The sequence below is a fragment of the Sciurus carolinensis genome, chromosome 13 (assembly GCF_902686445.1).
Source record: "Sciurus carolinensis chromosome 13, mSciCar1.2, whole genome shotgun sequence".
Classification (NCBI taxonomy): domain Eukaryota; kingdom Metazoa; phylum Chordata; class Mammalia; order Rodentia; family Sciuridae; genus Sciurus; species Sciurus carolinensis.
Window position 1 is genome coordinate 71,946,364 of NC_062225.1, and position 23,519 is coordinate 71,969,882.

At 45.1% G+C, this 23,519-nt stretch overlaps 1 long non-coding RNA gene across 1 annotated transcript in view; it reads left to right on the forward strand.

Annotated features, from left to right (window-relative positions):
• LOC124963631 (uncharacterized) overlaps positions 1–23,519 on the forward strand; it is a 45,393-nt gene that overhangs the window by 2,382 nt on the left and 19,492 nt on the right. The gene's annotated exons all lie outside the window — the stretch shown is intronic.

The following is a 23,519-nucleotide window of genomic DNA, read 5'->3' on the forward strand; positions in this document are numbered from 1 at the left end:
AGTGAAGCTGAAGTGGAGCGAGCTGTTTGTTCTTTTGTGGACTCTCTGCTCTCTGGGATCATCTTTTACCTTCCCCTGGCTTGGTGTTTTGCCCAGCATGCTGTGTTTTTTATTCCACGTTGCTGACTTTCCAGTTTGGCTAAGAAACCCACTTGAGTTGACGGATACTCTGCTGTGGTTCACGCAGGCAAACTTTTTTTTTTTTTTTATTTGTTCTTTTTAGATCTCCTTGACAGTAGAATGTACTTGGACATGTTATACATACATGGGGTATAACTGCCCATTCTTGTGGTTGTACGTGATGTGGAGTTACCCTGGTCGTGTATTCATATATGAACATGGGAAAGTCATGTCCGACTCATTCACTGTCTTTCCTGTTCCCCTCCCCTTCCCTTCCCTTCATTCCCCTTTGTCTAATCCACTGAACTTCTATTTGCCTTGCCAGCGATGACAAAGGAATAGATGCCTGGTTGCTCTTCATGTAGTTCTAGTCTTCGTGTACCTGACATTTTCTTTGACCAGCTTTGAAAACTCCCTTTTAGATGGTCACCACCTGCGACCAGTGCTTGCTCAGAGGAAAAACAATGCAGCCGGTTTGTTGAACGATGGCTCTGTTGTTGCTGCTTTCCAAAGGTTTGTTGATCGTGGCACAGATTCTTTCAGCTTCTCTCTGTCCACCTGTCATGCCACCTGTTTCTCCTTCGTTGGGTCAGCTCCTTTCTTCTGTCTCTCACTTGTGAGTCCTTCTGGCTCATTTTCTCTCTCTCCCAGGAAGTACCAGGTAGTTTTGGGGTTTCAATTATTACTACTTTTAAAGGCTATTAAACATTTCCTTTATTTATCTATTCATTCATGTGTTAAGCATTTTTTGCTATCTCAGCCACTTTTAAAAGGTGCAGTTCAGTGGTCTTCTGTACATGTAGACCACCACATCCACCTCCGGAACGCTTTTCATTTGGCAAAACTGGGACTGTGGCCATTAAGCAGCAGCCTGAGTCTCCCTGCCCTCAGCCCCTGACTACCGTTCTGTTCTCTTCCTCTATGATTCTGACTTCTAGGGACTTCACGCAAGTGGGATCAGATGGTACTTTTCCTTCTGGGACTGGTCATTTCACTTTGCATAAGGGTCTAAGGGCTCATTGACACTGGAGCCTGTCAACTATTATTTTTACATGACTGATTTCAAATCTCTGGTTTCTGATTTTACCTCTCTTTTAAGATTTACTTCTATATCTCCAGCTCCCTTTGAATTTGTTTGAACACAAATGCATTTCCATTGCCTCAAAGTCCACAGATCTAAAACTGCATACACCACACTTCCCTCCAAATCAGAGCTCCTCATTTCTATTGACAGAAATAGGTTCCTGAAATCTCTTTAAATCTTGGGCCTCTTCTATTTCGTCTTCACTTTTTTATGTAAAGTTGCTCCACGACTTTATAAACCATGGCTCCTATTACCTAAAAGATGAAGTCCGAGGTCCTCAGACCACTTGCAATCTGACCTTGAATTAGTTGAGATTAGCTCAGTTAACTGTATGTCGGTACACCCAAAATAATAGTGGTTTTTAAAATGATGTAAAAGTCTGCTTTCTCTGGTTTAATGAATTCTGGAGATAGCCCAGGGATGGTACGGAAGTCCACAAAGCTGTTAGGGATCCAGACCCTTTGGAGTTCACTAAATGGTCATTTCAAGAACATCACTAGCCTCAAGGTTTAAAATGCATCTGGAGTTCCAGCCATCACATCATAATTCCAACACCATGGAGGAAGGGGTAAGCAAGGGCAAATGCCAATTGCCACTTAAAGAGGTGAGAAGTAGCACATCTAGCTGCTAGTGGGGAATAGGAAATATAATCCCTAATCTAGGTGGACCTATGAAAAACTAGAAGTTGGGGGTTTAGTTGCTGAGGGAGAAGACCGAATGGACACTGGGTAGGGAGCAGCCTTCTCTGCCACAGGCTTCCCCTCTGCTTCTGTGTATCCTCAGCACACCATGGACACATCCCCCTGAATTGGGCTTATTTGATACTTATTGTCACTCCCACTGGGCTGACAGTTCTTTAGGCCTGAGAATCTTGTCTGCTTCTTCATTTTTGGTATTTGGTGCAGTGCCTGGCAAGGGAAGGGGTGGAACCAGTATTTGATAAACAAACAGATGCTGTTAGAAAAAACTCTGAGAAGAAGGTGGAGACTCAGGAAAGTGTCCCAGAATAGGGAAGAAGCTGTTTTTGGATTAAAACAAAAAACAAATACAGTCATACAGCATCATTATGCCGTTAGTAATAGCTTCACACATTCAACAGGGCAGAATTTTTTTTTCTGTGATGAAGGAAGCAACAGATTGAGTGATGCCGAGAGATTCCTTGAGGTCACATATCCAGCTGGAGATGAACAGGCTGGAATCCGGGTCCTTCGCTCCTAGCCCAGGGTTCTCTTCCCCAGGAAATGGGAACCAGCTTTGGCTACTGAATTGCTTTGCCTCCAGCACATGAAGCTCCGTGTTCCTTTTGCTCTGTAAACAAATAGCTTCAGGGGCAAACAGTCACTTTGGGGGAGGCCCCACCGGAAGACTCAGGGTCTGCCTTCCCCAGGCGGGGCTGCCCCATCGGGTTGCCTCTGGCCTCTGCTGCTGCACAGAATTCAGTAAAAAGTTGACCTCTGAGCCCGAACCATACGTTGTGTTATTAAAGTGCCATAAAAGTCTCATTTAAGTGTTGATTGTCCCAAGGCAGGAGTGCAGGGACAACAGCACAGCCGGGCCTCTGCTCAGGGCTGATGAAGCCTTCCACTGGGCGAGAGAATAGGGCTGTTTGTGTACTTTCCTGCCTACTTCCTTCTTGGGCTCCTTGGCAGGACTGAGAAGGCCAGGCAGCCGCACAAGGATTCAAAGCCTGCTCAGGCTCTTTCTTGTTTGCTCCTCCTAATGTGGTCCCAGTCCCAGCAGCTTCGCATCCCTGAGAACTTGTCAGAAAAGCAAATTCTAGACTCCCTCCAGACCTGCTAAGTCAGATGGATCCAGCAGTCTATTTTTTTTTTTTTTTCCCCAAGTTTCTCAGGTGATTCTGAGAAGCATCAGAATCAAGAAGGGGTCCAGGAGAAAGTTGAAACGTGCAGTGAGCGGGGCTGCTGGCCTCTCTGGACTGCCAGGGACTGTGAGGAGGCTGAGGACCCCCATCCTGGTTCAGTCACAGCACTGACTTTGAGGCCACTGAGGTATCCTCCCTCTGCAGCCTGCTCCCAGGCGGGGAAACCCATTCATAAGGAGGAGCCATGGACAGCAAGGGACACCAGGTAGAGAAACTGGAGGGGCCACTGAAGAGGCGCGGTGCAGGCAGCAGCTAGGACAGGCAGGCCCTGCTAGATGGGTCAACGCCTAGCACATGGGCTAGGCCGCTCTTGTGTTGATTCCGGGCAGTCCTGCTGTTGGCGAGGTATTGACTCCTGCCCTGTTACGTGGTGAAGTGCTTCACGGCTTCCTTGCACTAGCCAACATAGCCAATGAGCCAAGTTGGGTTCTGTACACTTCAGTGTCCTGGGCACCTCTTAAGCTTCTGACCCACCTCCCTGAGCAGTGCGCCACGGCAGCATGGGGCAGAAGGGCCCGCCGAGGGTGGCCGCTCCGTCCACTTTATTGGGCTTTCAGGCTTTGGTTTCATAGCTGTGCTCCAGTCATTCTGGCCACAGGAAGATGAGGGTGACATCAACATGACATGGGGTCAGGGGATACCTAAGTTAGGTGTATCCTGGTAAGATCAATAAGTCATAAAATTATGAAGTTATTGGTGAGAAATCATGAATTGTCCCAGTTCTGTGATTAAACTCTGTAACTCCATTTTTACTCTCAGGCAGGGAAAGTTCTCTTCTTCATATCTGGTTTTGCAGGTGTCACATTTATGTTAAATAATGCATGGGCCCTGTGTCTTGCTCACTGCAGTGAGAAGGCCTAGCCAACTGGCCGGGCCGGGGCCATCATGGCAGTGGAAGTAGGGATAAGGCAAAAAAAAAAGATTGAGATGCAGGCACTGGGAGAGGAGGGAGAACCCGTTCGTGGAGTTGGACTCCAAGGGAGATGGTCAAAAAGTCACTGTGTCCACATCCGTTTGACAAATGTGGGTTTTTTAGGACCCAGCTGTGGGACACAGAAAGGGCCATTTCTTGACATTGGTGAGAAGCAAGGGTGAGACAGAAGCCAGGCTTCATGACAGGACCAGCCAGGAAAACAGCAGCTCCAGCTTAAAGAAAGGAGCTTCCTGGAATGAGGGTGGTGACTGGGGACAGTGCAAAGTGGACAAAAGGGCAACTGCAGTGCCCATGGATGATCACACACCTGCCCAGGACTGGCTCAGGACAACAAAAGGTGCCCTGACCTGCAGGAGGTGGGAACTCAGAGCCTGAGCCCCGGTTCCACCACTGGCAAACGTGGGACAAATTACCAGTCAGAGAGCTTCCACCGATGTCATGGATTTTCCAAACTTTAATCACAAACCTACCTTCCTCATGCACGGTCCTGCCCTTGCCTGCACTGAGGAGGTTTCTGGAATTTTCTTAGCTTTCTGAACACAGCAGGTTTGCAGAGGAAATCATTTTGGAATTGGGTCAGCTGGGCTCTGAATGCTGCCTTTGCTCTGTGAATTTGGGTATTTCCTGGGAATGCCCCTTGGCCATGCTTAGCTTGATTCCTCATCTGTAAAATGGTCCATCATGCCCTGCAAGTCGTATTTCAGCAATGATGATGAAGGGGGTCCAGCGTCTCACTGAGCACAGAGAAGGCTGGGAGTGGGTGTCTGAACCTCTTGCTTATCTCCAGCCCCTCCTCCCAGGCTGCGCACATCCCAGAGATGGGAGTACCTCTCTTATTTCGAAAACCCGAAGGCCTTGGGGTGAACACTCATCTATCCCATTTACGTCAGCTTGGTTGGAGATGTGGGCTTGGAGGGAGGGAATTCAGCTTGACTTCTTTCATTTGGAAAGCCAGAGGCAATTTTCTTTCTTCCTTTTTACTGAGACAGAATCTATGTTGGATACTGTATCCTAGAGATCAAGTTCCGTCTCCAGGCCTGTCGTTTGGTCATTCAATATCCTTTGCAATTACAGGAAAGCCTGGGATCTAGCTTCATCCACAACAGGATCACAGACAAAAAGTCTGGCTCTGGCTTTGGGTTGCAGGGACCAAAGTGGGGTGTGAGCTTGGGCACTTGGGCAGGTCATCCACTTGGCCACCAGTTTGGGACAACCCGATGGTTTATTCCCCCGTAGGAATACATTTCTAATATTCCTGCCTCATAACCAGGACATGAATTTGGATTATAGTACTTTAAACAGCCCTGCCTGCCCCAAGTTCTCCTCTGTCCCCACTGGAGTTTGAGCTGTATTCACTGCTATAAACAGAATCCACCAGAGGAAGGGGAGGTACCTGACCTTCGAAATGCAATCCAGCTGCAGGGCCGCCTGGCACGGCAGAGCTTTGCAGCTGCATTTAATCTTCCTGGAGCACAGCCGCTGGAGGCCTCCCAGCATTGAGGCGCCTGTGGGCAGCTGCCTGGCTTGCCCCAACTCTACATGTGAACTAAAGAGTACTCAAGAGGGAGCGTGGAGGTTACAAAGCCGTGGATGCTCCTAACTGCTGCGTGTAAAGAGTGCATGATGTGCCTGTCACCCTCACTGAAATAGAAACTCTGGAGAACTATTGCCTCCCCACTGGTTTTTGCTACACAGACTGGTAAAATGCACATGGAATTTTTTGGAAGAAATGGGGGAAAGGAAATGGTAGGAAAGAATACAGGAGGCCTCTTTTGGGTAAGACAATTCTGGAGGAGGGGGAGATGAAGAGGAGGGAATGGAGAGGAGGAGGAGGAAGCAAGAAGACAGGCAGCCACAGCTGAGCAGTTCAGCTCTGCATACAGTGTGCCCCAGTGTATGCCAGATGTGAACTTGGCTCTGCTCATTCCAGCACTCGTAGCTCTAATGGCTCCCTGGGCTTGGCTGCTCCACAGCAAGGTGACGAGGCTTTAGGGGAAGGTGTCATGATGAATAGCCAGTGCTCTGGGCATCTCCCTGAATGCAGGAAGATTGCTTTTAATTGCTAGCATGATGCTCCACCCAAGGGAGGTGAATAGTAAATATCTATTGACCAGGAACAAATATTTAATTGAAAATCATGAAAAAGAAACCAAAGAGGGGCTTTCAGCCCAACCTGGCACATGATACTAGTACCTCCTGGATTTTAGTGTATGTGTTGATTTCTTGAAAATTGTTGTTAAAATCCCACATCAAAATCTCACCTGAAAGGTCATTAGAAAAGCTGAAGGCTGCCAGGTTCAGTGGTGCATGCCTGTAATCTTGGTGGCTCAGGAGGCTGAGGCAGGAGGATCGCGGGTTCAAAGCCAGACTTAGCAATTTAGTGAGGCACTTAGCAACTCAGTGAGGCCCGGTCTCTAAATAAAACATGAAAAAGGGTTGGGGTTGTGACTCGTTAGTTAAGCACCCCTGGGTTCAATCCTCAGTACCAACAAAAAAAATTAAAAAAATAAATAAAGCTGAAGGCTGCTTTGCTGTTGAGTGGAAGATCATAGTTTGGAACTCAGAAATTAAGGTCTCTACCTTGTCTGCAGCCTGCTGAACTCTGTGGCCCAGGGACCCAGGACTGGGCAGAAAAAGAAGACCAACATTCCCCCTCCTCCCTCTGCTGGCCCCTGGGACCCTGCACAGCAGAGTTTTGAGTTCTGCAGCTTCCACTGGACACCCCTTGTGGCCACAGCCCTCCTAAATCCCCCCAGGGCCACACAGGCATGTGAAACCCAGGTCTAGTTTGCTAGGGGCTTTGCTGTGGTCTGGGATCTTTGAGGTTCAAGTTTCCCTTTCTAATTTTGGAAATTTCACATTACTTTGGGAAATTTCACATTACTTCTTGTGATTTTTGGACAGACCCAAATATTCTGTTCTGAAATCCAACCTCAGCTATCCACAACTACTGATACCTCTGTCTCCACTAGCATCTTACTACCGTTGCTGTCCCTGCCACTTCTGCCACACCCTTGTCACCTCCAGTGCCACCTCTACTATCCCTCTCTTGTGCTCATGTGGTGCTTTGGTAACTTTTATAGCGCCATCACCTCAACCTATGGTGTAGGCGTCATTATATCCATCCCAAGAAAGCATAAGGGCCAGAGACACTGAGTTCTATGTCTGAGGTCTCACAACCAGTAAACGGCAGTGCTGGGACTCAAATCTAGACCTTTGGACTCTAGAGCAGATGCTGTCACTTACGTCCTGATGTCTCTAAGGGGTCTGCATCCCTATCCACTGCAGTCTCTTCCCTGGGCCTGTGGCTTGTATTCTGGTGGGAGGACCTGTTCTGGGCAGAGGAGCAGCCCCCTCCTGCCCTGGGCATTGTGCTCCTCCCATCCAGAGGGGGAACTCAGACCTCCCAGTGCCAGGGGCCTGAACAGGTCACGTCACTCCAACTCTTAATTCAGTGAGATGGATGGGAGACAGGGCCAGGGATGTCACTGCCACTTTGTAACTTAAGTTTGTAGAATCAGCCTTCGAAAGACACTTATTTGTGCTTTAAATAAATAAAGCAAAACCACCTCACCACACCCGCATCCTGAGCCTGTGATGTGGGCAGAAAGACGCTAAGCCATAAAATACTGATAATAAACACCTTGTATTGTTATAGTGATGTACAATTTCAAAGAGTCCATTAAACTTCATTTCATCTTAATCTTCCTTTTAAGGTAGGCAGGATGGTGTAATTACTCTTGCTTTATAGATGGGAAAACTGAGGCTTAAGGAGGTTGGGGACTTGGTCAAGTTTGCTGATCTAGGCATGGTATATAAATGGTCTGCCTGCCTCCAGGGTTGGTGTTTGTTAGACCACACTGGACACGCAGTACTGGTTGCCTGCCTTGGACACAGTGTCACCATCCAGCATGGACTGTCCAAGCCCTGACAGACTTATTACCAGTGATTTGTCATTGTTTATTACCAAAAAAGTGCAAGACTATAGACAAACACCTAAAGGTGAAACAAATAAAAAGGACTCGGGGAGCCAAGTTGGTATTCAAGTGAGATCAGGGAAGGTCCACCCAGGAGAGGGGCGGAAGGCTTCTGAGTGGGAAATGCAAGGTCCTGGAAACCAGCAGATCAGAAGTCAAACCCAGAGATAGCTGATCTAGGGAATGGCAGGCAGAAGTGTGCCAGTTGGAAGGCCAAGGTCAGGTCTGGAAAGATGGGGTGGAGGCAGGTCACTTTCAGAGTCTGAGTTCTTAGAACTCAACCCCAGAATTTTGGAGGAAAAATTGCAAGGTACCCATGTTTGGCAACAGTTGGAAGAAAAAAAAAAAAAAAAAGAAAGAGAGAGAGAGAGAGAGAGAAGGAGTTTAAGTAAGAGACCAAGAAAACCAAGAAAGAAGCCTGATATCAACTGAGGCTTGCATAGAGTGGAAGCTGGTTTCAGAGCTCTTGTCCACGAGAGATCGAGGTTTACATGTTCAGGGTGGCTGGGTCCCCCCAGGGGGCGGACAGGCAGATCAGCACACTGCAGCAGTCAGTTAAGCAAGCTCCTGATGCAATTTTTTAAGGGCTCTGTTTCTCAAACTGACATTCTGCAAAACTCTGCTCTGTAGGATGCTTCTGAGTGTCAAGAAGGGTCTGTGCTCAATAAAGATGGGAAATCCTGATCAAATGCAACTCAAAGAGTCCTTTAAGAAAAGATTGGATAGCACTTTGATTAAGCATGTTTGCAATGGGTATGTCCAGGTAAAAGTCATCAAGAGCCAAATTTTCCAAATTCCTTTGACCTCGGTACACAGGCAAACACCTCCTGGAATGCAGCTGGGGAAACTCAGTCCAACTTGTCCCCAGTTGGGCTGATGGCAATACTTTCTGGTTTCCATGTCTGGGCCCTGACCTTCCCTTATCATGATCCTGTTGGGGAAGGGTTAGACACCAGAGTAAGACAGGACTGTGTTTTAAGGGTAGTCCCACCCCACTTCATCTCTGAGTTTTTTTTTTTTTTTTAATTTCCTTCCAGTGCTTTCTCTTGTGCCTTGCTAGAAGTTGTTTGTTATCGCAGACTAGTACACTGTAGTGTTCGTTTTAGTGTTTTGTACTCTGGGGCTGGCATCTGCTTCAACCATAAAAGAATATAAAGTGCCATAAAAGGAACAAGGCCTGGAGATGCCAGTCTTTCTCTGACCACCCAGATTTAACCTGCCCACTTCGTTGGCGCAAGTGAGCAAGAAGCAGGAGATCAGAGTGGGGTGGGGGCAGCCAGATTTGGGTGTCCCTTTGGATTTGTTATCCCCCTGTCTGTGACCATACCCATCTGGCCTGGACCTGACAATACTCCTGAGTTTGCTCTCTGGACTCTGCTCCCTTTCTGTTGCTCCCTCTCTGCCCTCAGTCCCTTGGTATTGGAAAGGTCTTTAATGGCCATTTGTTTGCTGTGGTCTACCCATGGTTCTCAATCTTGGGCATCCATCAGAATTACCTGGAGAGCTTTTGAAGGCAGATTGTTGGGTCCCACCCCCAAAATCTCTAATTGAATAGAACTGGGATGGAACCTTTGAGTTGTCTTTCTGGTAAGATCTCACGTGATGCTAACACTATTTGAGAACCTGCTTTGAGAATTACCAGTATAGTTTCCAAACCTGAATTGGTTAGTAAGCTTGGGAAACAGTGTGTATTCCCGTGGCTCAGACCTACTGAATAGGGATTGCCGGGGGTCAATGTCTTGTCTGCCTCTCTCTGGCTTGGCTTCTGCTAGTTTCTTTCCTCTCTCCTGTGCCAAATAAAGATACAGGATGCAGACTCCTCCTCAACTATCAAATGCCATGGAACCTATCACCTCCAACTGGGCTGAAAAAGTCCAGAAAAAAGGATTTATATTTTTTATTTTGATTAATTTTAATGTCCCTATCTTTGGGTATATTCTTTTTTTCCAACAGTGGAAGTAAAAACTATCACTTGTGTAGCAATTACAGTTTGTCAGTGTTAATCTTCAACAATATTCTATAGGAGAAGTATTATTGGACCCATTTTATATATGAAAATATAAAATTTAAGAAAATTTCTTGTGACTCCAAATTCCAGGAGTCTTCTGATTTACCAGTATGTGGGGGCCATATTGCAGGTGAGTGTAGAAGCCTGATGTGGAGGTTATGCCCTCTTCTCTAACTGGGGGGGAGGAGTGCAGCCAGATGGCTCCACCGGATCCAGGGAGCCACAGTAGGGAGCCCATGGTGTCAGCCTGTACATGATTTCAGGTGATTTTTGATACAAAAACATCTTGATGGGGTGCTTATGTTACAAGTTCAGACAAAGGAATTGAGACTAACTAGGTATAATGTGGATGCAATTAGACATGAGAAACAATTAAACTGAACACACAGTTTTCATCTTTTACTTGTCACATGAAACTCCATTGCATGAAAATGATTCTTGTTTTAAAAATGAAGAAAAATGTCCTCAATAAAATAAAATGACTTAGTTATGATTATGGATTTAGCATGTAGCAGAACTGGGATTTGAAGTCTATGAAACCTGCGCTTTTGAGACTAGAAAGACTAATAACTACAAGTGTTGGTGAAGATTTAGGATGACTGGAACCCTCAGTCACTGCTGATGGGCATGCAAACTGGTAGCTACCTTAAATAAATAGCTTGGAAATTTATCCTAAAATTAAATGCACCCCTATCATAAGATACAGCAATCCCATGTCTAGGTAGCTTCCAGTATTAGAATATTGCAAACAAAACTGCTATCAATATTGTGTACAGTCTTTGTGTATGTATATGTTTCATTTCTATTGTGTCAATACCTAGATATAGAATTGCTGTATCACACGGTAATGGTACATTTGCCAGGCACAGTGGCACACGCCTGTAATCCCAGCAGCTCGGGAGGCTGAGACAAGAGGATCGCAAGTTCAAAGCTAGTCTCAGCAATGGCGAAATGCTAAGCAACTCAGTGAGACCCTGTCTCTAAATAAAATACAAAATAGGACTGGGGATGTGGCTCAGAGGCCAAGTGCTCTTGAGGTTAATCCACAGTACCAAAAAAAAAAAAAAGATGTGTCATGCAATGGACTACTGCTCAGCAATGAAAGAGAACACAAAAATTGTAACACAGATAAATTTAAAAAAACATTAAAGCAACCAAACATCAAAGAATGCATACTCTGATTCCATTCATATGAAATTCTAGAAAAGGTAAAATGAATCCATAGTGATACAAGTGCAAGAGTTAGAGTATAAAACAATTTCCATTTTACAGCTGAGAAACTGAGGATCAGGAAGACTGACTAGCTTGCCCAGGATTGCATAGCAAGGAAGCAATGGTATGTGGGGTCTGGGCTGGCCAGCTCATTCTGGAGCCTGTTCCACTGATTACCAAGTCAGGCTGAATCTGGATCTCCCCTTCTTTTCTTGATCTTGGGCTGTCTTGTTTGACCCCACTTATTTGTCTGACTTTCTCTTCTAGGAAGACTGTCCACATGCTTTACTTAGAGCTTAAGCCTGGGTTTATTGTTTCCCTTTGCAAGAAACTCAATACCCTGTAAGGGTGACATCATTGGGATGTCTGCATCCAAACCTTCCTACTTGGTGGAAGATTTCTGTCAGGCTTGATTCTCACACATTTTCTTTGGTGAGGAAGTTTAACTATCTAACCCTCCTAAGTTTGACAGATTTGGAATGGCAGGATGTCCAGAGAAAATTGAATTTTAGAGAAACAATAAATAATTTTTTTAGCATAAGTATGTCCTATGCAGTGTTTGTGATATAATTATGCTAAAATTAGCTTTTGTTTCTCTGAAATTCAAGCTTCATGGTATCCTACCTTTCATTTAACAATTCTCGCCCCTGCTGGCATGCTATGTCTTTGCTAATAAAGGACAGAGTTTTGGCAACACCTCCAAGAAAAGTCTCCATAGGAAGCAAAATAAGACTGGCCCTTTAGAGTTCCTTCAACCTCGTGTCTACCTTCCATGATCATCTGGTTTAAGCCTCCATCCTGAAGCATTTCCTTTGGTCCTCCTTGCTCTCTGCCTTGTCCATTGCTCCTTAGCTCCAGGGTCTTTGTCTGCCCCCTGCTACCCACTCACTATTGCTCCTTATCATGTTTGATCTGGTTTCTCCAGCGGTACGCCTGTCGTCTCTTCTCAACTCCAACCTGCCTTTGCTTTCAGTGCAACCCCAGCTTCGGTTGACCAGGCCATGGACTCACCATGCCAGGATCAAAGCCCCAGAGCACTCAAGACATTAGTGCCTCTTACTCCCAAGTGAGGTCACAGCAGGGACCTCACTCAGAGTCTTCATGTGTTCATTCTGCTCCACCTGCTCCATGTGAGTTATGAGTTGGCCCAAATTCGTTGTCAGGGTTGAAACTAGACAGGCCTCTGCTCCACTAGGCTGGACAAAGGGACTTAGAAACATACCCTTATTCAGCAGAGGACGAAAATGGCCTACATTTAGTTTATGTCAATAAAATTATAATCATTCCAGGCAAGGAACAAATGAAATCTTAAATTAAACTATCTGGTGAAATATTTTGCAATTCTTTTTATTCCCTTTGTGGTTTTGTGGGCACAAAAAAGCTTGGTCTTTGGAAAGCTAAGTGGGGGTGGGGGCTGCGGCTCAGTGGTAGAGCACTCGCCTAGCATGTGTGAGGCGCTGGGTTCGATTCTCAGCACCGCATATAAATAAATGAATAAAATAAAGGTCCATCAGCAACTTAAAAAGAAAAGCTAAGCGGGCTGTCTGTGGGAGTGACTGCTTAGTTGATGGCTGTCATGTTTAGAGGGCAAGGCATTTATTTGAGTTTGCTTTGGGCATTGATCCGGAGGTACTGGCAGGATCCATCAGTCCATCAATACAATGCCACCACCCTGTGAAAACAACAATAAAACACTGTCCTTTCAGAGACGTTAGGGAAGTCACACAAAGAGTAGCTTACGCGGTACCCTTCAGCTGTTCGTGTGCAGTCCTCGTAATCCGTGGCTCACGAGGCTGTAAGGGAAGCAGTGGTCCAGGCAGGGAGAAGATGCAGAGGAACAAAGGGGAGGGACTATTCAGAGTTGGATCTGGAAGGCTAAACAAGTGTTGGGTTCCAGGAAACAGGATATGGCCTCCTCCTGTCCTCCAGAGGCCTGTGTCCAGTCCACAAGTTGCTTAAGAGAGGCCAGGTGGGTGACAACTTTGCCATTGTTCCTGGCTTGGGCTCCTGCAGGAAGATTTCTTGCTGGAATTGGGTGGGGCAAGGTGAGTGTGTCTTCTGGAGGTGGCTGCCCTTCCAACACAGTATGGAGAAGGTGTTGGGAACTGACCTCAATTTTAATGTTCTCAAATTTTACTGTGTTCCAGAACATTTGTGGATGAGGCAGCAGTTGTGTGATTACAGTAGGGGAAAAAAAATCAGCAAGGAGTTTGTTGAAATACAAATTGCTATCTGTATGTAGCCTTATAGATGTAGATTCTGAAGATTGGTGGGGGTGGGGGGACAGTGCCAGAAATCTGCCTTTTTAGCAAGCTCCCCAGGGGATTTGATCTGTATTTGATCATACCATCAATGCTGTGGAAAAGCTCTAATCACGCCACACCTCTGCTTAAAAATCTTCTCCTATCACCCCTGTGAGATACTGTCAAATGCATTCTGGATGAGTCCATCTCTTTAACATGGCTTTCAAGTTTCTTCTGTTTCCCAAACCAAGGCATGAAGACAAAACATAGTGGAAGACACTGTTTCTGGCATGCGCCTATAATCCCATCAACTTGGGAGGCTGAGGCAGGAGGATCACAAATTCAAGGCCAGTCTCAGCAACTTAGTGAGGCCCTAAGCAACTTAGAAAGACTCTGTCTCAAAATAAAAAAGGACTGGGGATGTTGCTCAGTGGTAAAGTGCTCCTGGATTCAATTCCCAGTACCGAGAGAGAGAGAGAGAGAGAGAGAGAGAGAGAGAGAGAGAGAGAGAGAGAGAGAGAGATTGATTTTCTCACCAAGGAAATAAAACATCCTAATTCTCTTTCAAGAAAACACTGCACATAGTTATCAAGAAGCAGCGTATCCTAGGCCCTTGGTAGAAACTGGCTTGGCTTCTACTCCTTCTGATCAGCTCAGCCCACCTCAATGTTCCCCACGCAACTCCCTGTTTACCCCCCAACTCTGTGCAGAGGCAGATGCTGTCCCAATTGTCCTTTCTCCCTCCCAGTGAAGTGCAGCCCTTTTCCCAAGCTGGACTCCAAGGCCCACTGCGTCTCCTCTGCCTCTTCCCATCTCTCCTTCCCCTGTCACAGCCCCTTCATGCGCCATTACACGAATACGGTGCCCGCTGCCTTTGATAGTGTGCCAGTTTCTCCACCCAGGTTAGAGATTCTCAACTGCTGAGACACAGGACATGTGACCCGTCTCCCCTGTCCAGGGAACATTCCCGCGGGCGTGCCCGGTGAAGCCGGAGTCGGAGACTTTCACTGCTGACTGCTCCCTCCTCGTGGGGAGAGCTCAGCGGGTTGCGTGCAGAATGGTGAGTGGCAGCAACACCCGTGGTGCTTCCGCAACTGCTTCCTGGGACACAGTTCATTTAGAGGAGAACCCAACCCCGATCTGGAGTAGGGAGGAGGCTCTATTAGTTTGTGCGAAGGAAATATTAAATTTACTATTTATGTGCATTTTCCATCTAAAAGTAAGGAAGAATTTTGCCTTTCTAATATTTGTGAGGAACTCTGGTGGTCTCAGGTGTCCTGTGTCCTATACCACACAGGCAGCTTTCTCTTTCGATGCGGTGCCATGATTGTCCCCCAGAGTGGTGGAGTTAACAAGGAACAGAACCAGAATTTGAAGTCTGTCTAATGATGAGTCATCGAAAATTAAAGTAGCAAGAAAAATGGCGGAGTGGGCAGTCCTCTGACTGTAGGGCCTCCTCATAGCCACACTATGTAATAAACTCATGGTGGTCTACCCAGAGCTGGCAAGAAGACAACACTGGGCTTCTCCAGAAGTGGATATTGAATATGGATTGATCTGCACCCCTCCCTGGTACTACCCAGTCCCTCCCTGTGTGCAGCTGTGGCCTTCAGACGTAGGTTGGGGACACAGTGATTGACAAGACATGTAAGCACTTTGTCCAAGTGGACAAACCAGTCAGAGCTTGAAATCATAGGGTTCTGAATTCAACACCTCACAAAATTTCACTTAATGATAAAAGTCAGAAAACTTTCTCTTTTCCCCTCTTCCTCCCTCTCTACCCCACTGTCCTTTTTGTATCTTACCAGCAATTGTAAAGTGCCCAGGCCATAATGACTAAATAAAAAAACACAGCAACAAAAAGATTATGTACTCGCCTGCACACACTCTTGAAGACACATAAAAGGCACCGCCAAGTGGTAGGACATGCTAGGCAGCATGAGGCAGCTGGGCAAGATATGGATTTTCAAAAATCACATCTCAGCCCATGGTGTTTATTAGACAGTTTCAATTATGAAATGTACCTGCACAGCTGTGCATGTTTGTGTCCAGCATTAAAGGAAAAAAGTCTCAGTGGAGATATATTCTTAACATAAAAATACTTCTTTAATAAAACTGTGCTTTGGGGATGGGGGTGGATCTCAGTGGGAGAATGTGTGCCTAGTTTGTGTGAGACCCTGGGTTCAATGCCCAGCACAAAAACAAAATTATACTTTGGAAAAACTGTGGAAGTGTCCTTCCTTAACAAAATCACTCTTTAACTGGAATAAAAAGACTCCCGGGTAAGAACACCAAGAGAGGAGTAGGATAACTGGGTCAAATACCTGAAGAACTTAAAATCAGTATACTGTAGTGCCACAGCCATATCAATGTTTATAGCAGCTCAAAACACAATAGTTAAGCTATGGCAACCCAGGTGCCCTTCAACGGATGAACAGATAAAGAGAATGTGGTACATATACACATTGAAATATTACTCAGCCATAAATAAGAAAGAAATTATGGCATTTGCTGGTAAATGGATGGAACTGAAGACTCTCATGCTATGTGAAATAAGTCAATCCCCCCAAACCAAAGGCTGAATGATCTCTCTGATATGTGGATGCTAACATACAATAAGGGGCAGTGTGCGTTGGGAGGAAGAATAGAAGTCTATTGGATCAGACAAAGAGGAATGAAGGGAAGGAAGGGGAAATGGAAATAGGAAAGACAGTAGAATGAATTGGACACAAGACTTTCCTATGTTCATATGTGAATACATGACCAGTGTAACTCCACATCATATTCAACCACAAGAATGGGAAGTTATACTCCATGCATGTAGGATATGTCCAAATATACGCTACTGTCACGTATACCTAAAAAGAACAAATTTTTTTAAAAAAGACTATCACTGTCATTTTTTGGCAAACTATTGCCTTAGAGCCAGAAATGCCCAATATGTGGTAGGATATCATCAGTGTGATAATTGTCACAAAGACAGATTTTAGGTATAATGGAATTCTTAAAATACTATGTAATAAGATGAGGAGTCACGATGAAAGTGTTTTGGCAAAGTGCTTGTATGGGCAGTCAAGCTTGAAGATGAATCATGCATTTTAAAATCAATAGACAATTTGTTTCAAACCTGCCACCTTTTCCTGTGACAATCACTGGTTGTCAGTAATATGTTACCTAAGGAATATTTTCAAAAAAAAAAGTAAATTCACTTTCATGAGAAAGAAGAGGAAAGAATTGCTGTTTGAGAAGTAACTTTGTAGCATTGGGTGTAAAGGTGATTTTTAAAAACAAAAGTCAGGACCATGCTCAATAATGTTGCTACTGCTATTTGATACCATAACCAAAAACGAGCTCAGTTCATAAAAACTCTCATGGGCATACATTAAGAGAGAAAAAAAAAACAAAAAACAAAAAAAACTTGGAAGTAAACTTTTCAACCTGTTTTTAAATTTTCAAACAGAAGAATGCCAGCAGTGTTTGAACCCTTTGCAAAAATGGGATGCTTTTCATTTACCTGTCCTCCACTGATTTCAGGCAGAAGGGCAGTTAGTGACATTTCAGTAAAAATCATCGTATGTTGAATGAGAATCGTGAGTTCATTAACGCAACCACGGAGGTAAGTCTTCCATTTGGATCTACCCATCTTTGTAAGGAATCTCTTCAGCTTTGATGGCCTTGGAGTCACATTTAGAAATAAAAGTAATATCATTTTACATCAAGATTTTAGATAGAGTAAAACATATTCCATCAGAATGCTTTCCCCCAAATAGTAGTATTATTTTAGCAAGAGCAAGTGGCTTACTTCATCTATATCTCATTTAAAATCTTCTATTTTATGTGATTGCCTGGTGATTTATATAGTGTATTAGTACAGTGATACATAGATATAAAATTTATAAATAAATAGCTCTATATTGGGGTGCATGTGTTAATAGCCCTTGCTGGACAGTCACAAAATGAAAAAGTGGGGATCTGTAGGGCAGACTCTGACACCTTGGCCTCAGGCCTGTGGCTCCCTCCTGCCTGACTCCTCATGGCTGCCGAGGGAACAATATCAATATCAGCATCAAAATCAATAATGGCAGTGAACCAGTCAGTCAGCATTTGCAGAGCAACAAAAGCATTCACATAAAATATGAAGTTAGGGTGCCTTGTGTGAAGAAGAGTCACAATAGCTCACAACTCACTGAGTGCTCACTGTGTGCCTTCCCCTCGGCACCTCTCCCCGTGCCCACAACAGTCATGTGAGATGCATGTCAGGTTGGGACGTTGGGGGATTGTTTTCACAGCATCTGTGAAACCTTCTGGAAGGGGGTCGTCCTGGGAGCCATTCGGAAAACTTTTAGGTTCCCTGTTTCTCCAGGGGATTTCAGACTCAAAGAGAGACTGGTCCTGCACCCTGTTGTCTAAAACGAGTTACAAAAATAGAACTGGAAAAGAAAGGTCGAAATTGAACATCCATATATAATGACATTATCATCGATCCACTGGTTCCAAGAGACTGACTCTGTTTTCCCAGCAAGTGGAAAAAAACAAGCTGCCCTGCAGGCCTCCTTCCTGGCCTCTACCCTGGAGTTGGGGCACCTTCCTCTCTAGGTGGTTGACACCTCTCTCAGCCACCTCTGGGGACAGAGGTATGGGGATGGCCTGTCACTCTGATACTTAATGGTCTAGGCAGGCCCAACTTTGTGGGTGCAGAACTTGGAGTCCCACAGGCCTCCATGTTCAGAAGCCTCATGCTTGGTCTAATACTCTGGTATTTTTTATTCAATTTTCAACAAAACATCCTGCATTTTAATTTTGAAAATTCTATAGTTTGTTTGAGGCCAGGACAGGGTTGTCCCAGTTAGAGGTGGACTGGGAGAACTTGCTGCAGCTGGCAACCAACCTCAGTTCCATTGCCACCTTCAAAATCTAGTCTAGAAATAAACCAGAATTTAAACTATTATACTACAAAGTCCCCTGGCAGAGTTGGCAGAGCAGGCAGTTGTCTCCCAGGGTGACTTGGGGAATAGCAGGTGAGAGAGAGCCTGCTGTCCCTTTTTACCTGGACCTCGAATTTGGTCCCCCAGAGATGCTAACACAAGGGACATCAGTAAAGGCAGAGGGTTCCAATTTGGTTCTTAACAATTTTAACTGAAGAACTGCCCCAGGATGCCTTGTGGCCGCTGCTCCTACCCCTGAGTGTGGGACCCAGGGGTCCTGACTCAGTTGTTCCACCTAACACACAGGCAGGGCCAGGGCAGGCCATGCGCTGCAGAGGCTGGGGAGAGCAGGGAAGCTGTCAGCCTCAGCTTGCACTGACTCCCCAGGCAGCTTGGGCTTTCCAACCGGAGAGCCTGTTTGTGCTTGAGATTTTAACTGATCATGAAGAATGAAATTCAAATGCCTGAAACCCCATTGGTGAGGACTATCTCTAGCGGACACCTCTGATGAGTGTCTCACCTTCCTCTCTTCCTTCTCTTTTTTCCTGGACCCTGAATCTGGTCCCCCAGAGAGGCTAACACAAGGGACATCAGTAAAGGCAGAGGGTTGCATCTGCGATTTTCTGACAATAGCATGCTTCTTGCTGAATGATACAGCTGGAGACCCACAGTGCTGGACCGCAGGCCTCCCCAGGGGGGCAGAGGCCCTTGGCAGGCACAGTGTCAGCTGCCAGAACAGTGAATTGAGCTTAGAGTGACATGACCAGGAGATGCAGGGGGTGCACGCTAGCGGGGCCTCCTGGGGCTGAACCTTGGCAAACTGCAATGTCTTAGCTGATAGATACAAAATAGTCCCATAGGGCCATAAAACCGTAAGTTTGAGGTTATCTCTTTTTTAATAGTCAGAAATCCACAAGTCAACATGACTTCACATTGCCTCGCTAATCACATAGTAAATCTCAAAGCCAGACACAGGTGCATTCTGGGCAACTGCATATTTCTCTTGGATGAACTTGTTAAACAATATTGACGAGATATGTGGTCACTTATTTCCAAGTTTGAGATACTTTTTCTTAACATGGCTTATCTTACCAGTTTGCAGTGTAGATCAAATGAGAATGCATTCAAGTGCTTTGCAAGCAGTAGGCTACCAGATGTATTTTTATTAAGATGATTATTTTACAAAGCCCTTGACTCATACATTGGATCAGTAGTGATATGGAAAGAAGGGAGGGAGCTAACTGTTGAAAACCTGTATTTTAACATGTTCGGCTCTCATTTAATTCTTGCAATAAGTCTGAACATCCAAGAACCTCCTTCGGTTTCTTTGTAAGATCAGGAGACTAAGGATCTATTTCATCAGTCCTTTGTGAGAACTAAGGAGTGGTAGAGACTTACTACTAAAACCAGCTCCTGGTCCACAGAGGATACACAAGAACCGTTGCTTCCCTAAGAGCCTCAACTGTTGCCTGAACACATTTGTTGAAGTTTATTTTTCTTTAACAACAATATATTTCATTTCAGGAAGTTGTACTTGGTTCTTAGTTCTTTCATAAATCTGCTTTATTTTTTAAAGCAACAATGCCTTGTTCTTGTCCTGTGTTTTAAACTCCTTTCGTCTTTAATCTTTCTAAAGATACTTACACAGTTGTGTGCTGCATGATGCTTTTTGGGTCAGCAGCGGACTGAGTACAGGAGGGTGCTCCCATAAGGTCAGAATGGAACCGAAAGAGCCCCATCACCTAGTGACATCACAACTGTCCTCGTGTCTTAGCATAAACTCACATGTTGGTAGTGGTGGAAACACACCTGCTGTGCAGTCAGTCATATAAAAGTAGAGCACATACAATCATGTATATGATGTAATACACAACAAATACACAACCGTGAAATCAGTTTGTGCATTCACTGTGCTAGACTTTTTACCACTGATTTGGACTACATTCCTTTCTACTTCTCTACAAAGAGTGGAGTGTAAGACAGTATGCCACGTGGCGACAACCTCAGGCATCTGGTGTTTACCACGTTTGTTGATTGCATCAGGAGAGCCAGGCTGGCTAACAGACCCAGACCATCTAGGTTTGTGCAAGTGCCCTCCGTGATCACACAACGAAATCTGCTGTCAACACATTTCTCAGAACACATCATTAAGTGACATGTCTGTGGTCTTTCTTCGATGCTATTGTGTAACGTGTTGTGGGTCCCATCTTGCCAATTATGTCTGTTGCTCTCAAGGATAGTTTCTTCATTTTTTTTCTAATTAAAAGGCTTATTAACTGCTATAACTCCACATAAGCCTAGTAAAATGTTAGTCCCTGAGGTTAATTTTTTAAATCACAGATTATTAACCAAATACGGTTGAGTTCTTCGGATTAATAGGAAGCAGAGAAAAAATGGCACCATCATTACCTTGGGAAGATAATTGCACTTTTTTTCTAGATTTCATTTTAAAATAAAACACTTGTTTGCCATTTGGTCCGGTTCCCTGCTGGAGTTGATAGCTGTGTGTGTTTGGGTTATTCCCCGGCTCTGGACACCAGTATTCATTTTGATGAATGTTCTATTATGTAATGAAAGAGCAGCTCTGGGCCAATTCCCTCTTCTCTGAGTCTTGGTTTCTTCCTCTGTAAAAAGAGGGTAACAGGGGTGTATGAAGTTTCATTCTGAGAGCACTAGGGGGTTTGTTCTAGTGCAAGCGCTCTGCCAACTTTTATTGGGATATCTTTCTTTGTACCAATGTTTTCTCAATAGCCATGGTAGTCCTAAATCAAAGGTGGCCTGAGTTTATAACCACGGAATCACCGTTAACTTCCGGCTTTTCCATGCCCTTGCTCTCATCTGACCATCTGCTTTGTCCATCCTCATTTTTTCAGGCTTTCTTGTCATCCCCTATACATACCATGCGTTCCATCTTCCTACCAAGATGAACTTTTCCCAGTCCCAAAGGCCCCATTCCCTGGGACTCCAACCAAATCTCTCTCTATCCTTCAGAGCTCAATTAAATTCTGAAAGTCTTTATGGAGGGTTTTGACCAAGTTTAATCTACACTAACGTATATATATAATTTTTTTTTTTTTTAATTCAAAAGCCTCTTTGGGCCTACCATAGAGTGTAACTTCCTCAGGATTTGGTGGCTTTGGGTGTCATCCAAACCAGACTGAATGTTTTCCTAAAAGACAAGAGCATGGCACATGTCCAGGATGTTCAGGTTGAGGATCTTTATCCAACATGCTTAGAACCGGTGGTGTTTGGATTTTTTTTTTTAAATTTTGGAATATTGGCATATACCAAGTGAGATATCTCAAGGTTGAGATCCACATCTAAACACAAAATTCATTCCCGTTTCTTGTGCATTTTGTCCGCACAGTCTGAAGATGCGTCTGTGTCTTCAGTGTTCCTGTGTTTTGATTGTGACCTATCGTATGAGCTCAGCTGTGGAATTTTCCACTTGGGAGTCCAGTTTGTATTCAAAAAAGTTTCAGGTTTTGGAGCATTTCAGATTTTTGGATTAGGAAGGTTCAACCTGTATAAAACCACCAGTTACAAGTATATGCTTCCTGTGTGTTTTTAATTTTTGAATTTTTTAAAAATACATCTGGTGGGAAGATAGGGCCTGGTTTGTGGTTGTGTCTCTCCATAGAAGATTTCTCTTTGTTTCCGCCAAGTGATCGTTGGTTAACTAGCCTAGGACTACGTTTTACATTTTTCAGGCTGGATTACTCTGGTAGTGTAAATTCCAATCCCCAGCCTAAGCGAGGGGTGAATGGTTAGGAATCTCATACTGTTTTGAAGTTGGGGTACGAGAGGAACTGGAGCTTGCAGGAAAAAAAAATTAAAGAGGTGTGGTTTTGAACTCTTTAAAGAGATATGGATTGAACGAGCTGTCTTCGTCTTTACACTGCCCTAGGCAGAAGTGCCCACTTCAGTCCAGAGGGAAGACAGGTAAGGCTTCTGCTTTGTGTAGAAGCAGAGATGGAAGGCCAGGAGAAACTGGAAGCCCAGTGGTGGGGGGAGAATCCACTCTTGCTTTTCCGAAAAGAGATGCTGACTGCACATGAGAGGGAGGCAGGCAGTCTTCATCCACACCCCAAGCCCATCTCTGGGCTTCTGTTCCTTCGTAGTGTGAGCCCTAGACCGACCCTTCCCAGGAAAAGACAACCGTTTCTATCTGTGCAGTATTTTAGAGCTACAGCGCTTTTACAGAGTTTCTTATTTTTTTCAAAAATGCTGTGAGACAAGCAGATCAAGTTCTCTTATTCCAATGTTATAGACAAGGAATCTGAGAACGGGGGGCTCAGGTTGGTGAAGGGGTTTGCCCCAAAGCCTGCCCCATTTAGATGGTGCCCCCTCACCTTGTCACTCGGGTCGTTGGTCACTCCAGGCTTTGGGATCAGAGAGACACTTCAGATGCGGATGATGATGTCTACTTACCTGGATTCTTTTTGCCTTTGTTGGGGTGACATCTACATGGCATAAACTATTTTAAAGTGAACAACTCAGTGGCATTTTGTGCATTCGTATTGTTGTGAGACTGCTGCTTCCATTTTCAAGACTTTCATTGGCCCTTCCCTGAACTTTTGTGCAGAATGAGAACGAATCTGTCCAAGGCATCCAGCTCCAGGGCTTGCCCCCGGCGGGGACTAAGGGAGCAGCAGCCTATATTTTCAGATTCTAACTTTCTCTCAGAAACTTGGTAACATAGAACTAGGAATTCTTGCCTAAATTAGCACATCAAGAAAGTCAGAGAGATGAGAATGGGAAGTAGCTCAGTGGTAGAGCACTTGCCTGGCGTGCATGAGGCCCTGGGTTCGATTCCCAGGTGTACGCGCGCACACACACACACACACACACACACACACACACAGAAGCTCAGGTTGGGGCTACATGGCCCCAACAATGGCCCAATTTTTTCTTCTTTTCCTTCTCAAAATGACATGCCAAAATGGCTCTCTTTCAGGGACACTTTTCCCAAGGACCCTCTTTAGACTCTAAAACAGCCACACATCTACCCACCAACGCCCCAGAACTTAATTACAGGCTGTCGTGGAGCCTCTTGTTTGTTAAAGGAATTGGTCTTCCCAGCCAGGCAGTGACATGCACAGCCTGGGAGGGACCACACTTCCACAATGCTCTC